This window comes from Phocoena sinus, chromosome 1 (genome assembly GCF_008692025.1).
Source record: "Phocoena sinus isolate mPhoSin1 chromosome 1, mPhoSin1.pri, whole genome shotgun sequence".
NCBI classification, from domain to species: domain Eukaryota; kingdom Metazoa; phylum Chordata; class Mammalia; order Artiodactyla; family Phocoenidae; genus Phocoena; species Phocoena sinus.
In genome coordinates, this window is record NC_045763.1 from 76,718,746 (window position 1) to 76,725,000 (window position 6,255).

The 6,255-nt window shown below is 37.8% G+C and overlaps 1 pseudogene; it reads right to left on the reverse strand.

Moving 5' to 3' along the window:
• Window positions 1-2,896: 2,896 nt before the first annotated feature.
• LOC116738803 lies at window positions 2,897-3,431 on the reverse strand (annotated as a pseudogene).
• Between the last annotated feature and the right edge of the window lie 2,824 nt (window positions 3,432-6,255).

Here is a 6,255-nt window from a genome sequence, read left to right on the forward strand (position 1 = left end):
CCCACTCTCACCTCCCTTTTGATGCCGCCTAATTGAGCTCACTCTCATCAGTCCAATTCTGAACTCTTGGCTCTCTCTGTACTTGCCCTGCACCCCAGATTAGGGCTGTTACTGGCATTTCCATGGAGGCTTTCTCCTCTGGCTCTCTGGCGTTTTCTGGCTTAGTCTGAATTTTCTACCTTGGTATCTCTCCTTGTCTCGGATGTGTCAGGGAAAGACGCATTTACTTCCTCTCAGACCTAAATCTGGTCTGGAATCTCAGTCCAGGGCAAGCTTTGACTCTCAGAATGTTATGGATGTTAAGGTTGGATGGAGCTGACTTAGATGAAGTGTGGACGGAGGCTCTAGACCAGAAATAGTTTGTAAACATTCTTTCTGCCCTCAGCCTCAGGAGCCTCAGGAGATGCTTGGAATTTAGAAACAGCCCACACCAGAGCACCAGAGCTCCAGTGTGAACAACCTGCCGGGGCAGCCCCATATTCCCACCCACCTCATTCACTTCTTTGTTTTTGTATGTATTTTTCTTCTCCTTGTAAATTATAAATTCCCATGGGAGTAAGAATCATTTTCAATCCTACCATAGTTTCCTTTTCGTAAAATTCCGAGATCTGTATAAATATGTTAAGCTTCTATAACGCTCATTGTTCTCGTCTGCTTCTTTTGAATGATATTGAAAAAACCCCAATTCTTTGCCTCTACAGTGACATCACTTCACTGTAAATGGATTCGCCACCATCGTCAAAAGCACTATTGAGGGCTTCCCTGGTGGCGCAGTGGTTGAGAATCTGCCTGCCAATGCAGGGGACACGGGTTCGATCCCTGGTCTGGGAAGATCCCACATGCCGTGGAGCAACTAGGCCCGTGAGCCACAACTACTGAGCCTGCGCGTCTGGAGCCTGTGCTCTGCAACAAGAGAGGCCACGATAGTGAGAGGCCCGCGCACCGCGATGAAGAGTGGCCCCCGCTTGCCACAACTAGAGAAAGCCCTCGCACAGAAACGAAGACCCAACACAGCAAAAATAAATAAATTTAAAAAAAAAAGAGCACTATTGAATACACTACAGCAACTTCAGCATAGGGTCCCAGGGATGGATCTTGTTTTCCTTCCCCTTCCTAAGCTTCTCTCTTGTCCTTTTAGTAAACGCTGGGAGAACTGAAATTTATCTAACAAAAATTCTTCTCATCAATTATAGCTATTGCTTTGGTGTCATCTCAACAGAGCCAGCAGTCCTTTGGGTTCTCCTTCATTCCTTCTCTCCTTCCCTTTCTCTTCCCATGCCTACCCTTCCTCCAGCTTTCTTTCCCTTCCTACTTGTCCTGTAGTGCTGGTGATATTCCCTTATAGGGGATTGGTTTCAGGAGAATGGTGAAAAAACTGCAATGCTCAAGAGAATCTTGAATCTTAAGTTTCCATTTCTTCTAGACATTTTGCTTCTTCCTCTCCCGAGTCAGTCTGGTCATTTTGTGCTATTTCTGGCAGCTCATATGCTTGGGGGAAAAAATGCAATAGGAAGGAGGGAAAACAGAATTTTCTGTTTGTGAAATAGGATAAGGAGGCAAAATCTGGTTAGTTAAGCTGCTGAATAAAACACCAGATCTTGGATGGAACATGTTCTCTTTTAAAAAAAATATTGTTAAAAATACCAGACATAAAGTTTATAAAACATAATATATAATTTAAAAAATAACGTGCAACCACAAAGGGTATTCCTCTCCTTAAATAATGCTCAGGCTGAAAACTTTACAGTCATCCTTGACTCTTTTCTCACACCCACATCCAATCAATCAGCAAATTCAGTTAACTCTACTGTCAAAAGCAGAGAAACGGACCCCTTTTCTCTACCTCAGCTGTGCCGTCAAGATTCAAGCCTCTATCACCTCTCGCCTGATTATTCCAAGAGAAGATCTCCTTGCTTCACCCTTGGCACTCTCTACAATCTACTCTTAACACTACAGCCAGAATGATTCTTTTAGATGACTAAGTCAGAGCCTGCTGTTCTTCAGTTCAAAAACCTGCAATGGCCTCCCATGAGACCTAGCACGGGAGTTAGCAAACCACAGCCTATAAATCAAATCCAGTCACCATCTATTTTTGTAAAGTTTTACCGGAATACAAAAACAACCATGTCCACTCATTACATATTGTCTATGCTACTTTCATGTTACAACAGCAGAGTTGAGTGTTTGCAACTGAGACCCTATGGCCCATAAAGCTTAAAATATTTACTATCTGGTCCTTTACAGAAGAAGTTTGCCAATCTCTGACCTAGCATCTTAATAAAGCCCTATAAAGCCCTGCTGACACGTCTCTGACCATATTGCCTATTCTGTTTCAGCTCCAGTGCCCTCCCCATGTCTTCCTGAAGACATCAGACATATTGCCATAGTAAGTCCATTGCACTGGCTAGTCCCTCTGCCTAAAATGTTACTCACCCAGAAAGCCATGTGGCTTACTCTCTCATGCCCTTCAAATCTTGGCTCAAATGTCACCTCAATGAAGCCTCATCTCATTTAATTCTGCAAACCATATGCTCACTCTGCTCTGTCTTAAACTCCCTCACCTTCTTATTTTTTCCATAGAACTTATCACCTTCTAAAACAATAATAATTTAATAATTTATTTCATTCTTTTGTCTTTTCTTGTAGAATATGTTCTCCATAAAGGGCTCTTGTACTCCTACGTGCTTATAGCAGTACCTAGCACATAGCAGGCATTTAGGAAATACTGGTTTAATGAAATGATACTGAAGTAATATAGAACATTACCATGTCTTTGAATCCCTCTTTGTGTCCTTCTATAATCATACCCCTAACCCACCCTCCTCCCATGTAAATACTCTCTGTATAATTTCTTTTTAATGGACCGAGTTATTTACTAAGGTTCCTTGTAAGAAGTTTAGAACACTACTTTGTGACGATAAATTTCATTTGTGAGAGCAAACGCAGAGCGGAGGTAGCCCTGGAGCTGAGGAACAGCTTTGATTCTTCACAGAATTTGTGAGTACACAGCTTTCTGATCAACCTTGCGCTGCTCTGTAATCTTGTATTTCTCTCTCTCTGTGTCGAAGATCTCACCATCCTGGTGCCTGGGCTTACGCAGCTTCTTCTTCTTGAAGCAAGTGTCAGTGAGATGTTCTGGGATTTTCACACCACTGATAATCAATTTTGGTGGATGGGGCAATGACAAATTTCTGGTGTGCTCTCCACAGAGGAACTTGATTGAGGGACAGAGGCCCAGTCACAAGTAGCAAGCCACTGCTCAGCTGCTTCAGGAAAATGACCCTCTTGCCTCTGTGGCGCCCAGTGAAGATGATCAGAACAGTCCCAGGAGTGATGCTAGCGAGCAGTTTTCGCACATGCTTACTGAAGGGTTTTCTGCAGTGACTCAACAGCTTTCGAGGCACATCTTCAGTAGGATAATACCTAGGCATTATTTCTTAATCTTTTTTTTTTTTTTTTTTGCTTTTCTTTATAGTTGGATCGAGGTTTATATATCCCTACAAAATATATTCTGTAAGGTCAGCTTTTTAACTTTATATAAATTGATAAATACTTGTATGTCTCCTTCTGAGACTTCCTTTTTTCTCCCTCAACATTATTTATAACATTCATCCATATTGATGCAAATAGTTATAAGGCACTAATTTTCACTGCTGGATGGTATTCCAGTGTATGAATACACTCCAATTCATCCATCTTTTCTACAGCACATGTATATTTAGGTTGTTTCAGTTTTCCCCCATAAACTACACTGGCAGAACATTCTCATATACACCTTCTACACAGATGTAAGATTTTTCATAGGGTTCACACTTAGGAATGGAATCACTGGGTAGCAGGAATGTGCATGTTCAACTTTACTGGCTAATGCCAAATTGTTTTCCACAGAATTACACAAATTTATACTTCTACTAGCAGTATAAAAGAGGTCTATAGCTCCACATCCTCAGTAACACTTGGATTTGTCGGGCTTAGTTAGTGGTGGTGTACAATGGTAACTCATTGTGGTTTTAATTTGTATTTCTCTGGTCCCTAAGAAATTGAGAATCTTTTCATATGTTTATGAGCCATGTGTTATCCCTTTTCTGTGAAATACCTGTTTATTATTTTTCCTATTGGGTTGTTTTTCTTTTCCTTACTGAGTCATATGAGCTTTTTCTCAAAAAGCGTTAATTTTCTCAAAGCATTGTATTTGAGGCCAATTCCACTACACAACTTCACGGCACCTAAGGGCAAAACTGTCTTGAAGTTTAACACTACCAATAATGTATAAAGATGATCCTGACTCACCAAGAAAAATTTACACAACACTTGTTGACTAATTAAATGAAAGAATAAATAAATACTCAGTAGGGTCTGTTAAAAGGGCGGTCCTGGTTTAAGTTAGGCAAATAAATAACATATTTTAATTAAATATAGGTAAAATGAAAATAAGGGTGTGTACATAAATTTCTCTGTGGAATTGATCATTTTCTAAAGATGTCCAATAAATGAGGTTGAGTTTCCATACAACAATTGACCTCATAAGCATAATTAGCTAAAGTGTAGTACATGCTACATATACTAATCTTTAGCTTACCTTTTTCATTACATTAGAAAGACTTTTTTCTTTTATAGTTCTGGACAGAAAAAATGATGAAAATTGGCATTAATAAGTAATTTGTGAAGTAATACCCAAACTACATTTTTGGTAATTCTGATGTTCAACAATTCCAATAAAAATCTTTTTAAAAAATTTTTAAAAAAACAAAAAAAGGTCAAGCAATAATTTTAATAAGAAATTTTTAAAAATCTGATAAATAATATACTAGGATGTAATATATAGTACAGAGACTATAACCAATATTTTATAATAATTTTAAATGGAGTATAATCTATGAAAATATTGAATTGCTATATTTTATACATGAAACTAATATAATATTGTAAACCAACTCTACTTCAATAAAAAAAGAATTAAAACAAATCTGAAAGTGACTTTTGAACTCATGACTTCAGAGCATATTAGTATTATTTAAAGAAAATTATCTTAACTAAGAATAGAAAGATGACTTTCCAGTTTGAAAGGGCCCGCTAACAATAAATGAAAATAGACCTACATTAAAACACGTAATTGTGACATTTTAAGACATCAGAGTTAAACAGAACATGTTTAAAGTTTACAGTGATTAAAAAAAAAATACATAAAACAAAAACAACCCAGTTCACCTAGAAAGTACTGACAGTCAGAAAAGCACCCAATTATAAAAGCAATGGAGTAATGCTTTAAAATTGGGAGAAAAAAATATTTCTGACCTGTATTGGTAATTCTATACCAAATCAAACTATCAATCAAATGTAAGGGTGGAATAAAGACATTTTCAGGTATGCAATACCCAAAAACAAAAGCCATTCTTCCCCTTTTAGAAAACATTACTGGACAATGTGCTTCTACAAAATGAGGGAGTAAAACAAGTAGGAAGAACACATGGAATCCAGGAAATAGAGAACCCATCACCATAGTGACGGTAAGGGTATCCCAGGAAGACGGTGAAAGGAGATTAAGATCCCAGGAATTTGGTTACATAGCAGGCCTGGAGAGCAACTAGCCCAATTTGGAACACAAGGATGCAGGACTTCAAGAGAAATGTCTTCCACAAACTGAGAGATTGCCAGATGTGTTCAAAGGTAGTGAAAGGACACATACTTTTTATAAGCATTTTGGGATGAACTAGTGCTACTAGGAGGAAAACTAAGCAAACAGGAAAGCAATGAAATTATTACCTTTAGGGAAACAAAAAATTTGTGTAAGGAAGGAAATGCAATTGTATGTAATCATATTCATTATCTGACTTAACTGTGAATAACAATGTAAAATTTGAATATCTAACCAACATTTATGATCTATATAAGAAGGATAGAAGAGGAGTGGGGTGTGTGTGTGTCTGTGTGTCTGTGTGTGTCTGAGTGTGTGTGTGTATCTATGAAAGGAGTGTTAAATCCTTTTTTCCCACAGTGGGAAATCAATGAATAATGATTAAAATTATACAAATAACCAAGAATTGTAGTGTAAGGATGTTATTTAGATACGTAGAGGTAAATTCCCAAATAAACAGTGAAGAATGCTAAAAGTGGCTGACTGAAATTCAGAGTGGAGGATGCAGAGGGGATGAACATTTCCATTTTATGATTCATAGTTACTAGTTTTTTAAACTTACATGTTCATCTTACATAAAAATAAAAATTTATTCAATATATAAACAAGTAAAATAAAAG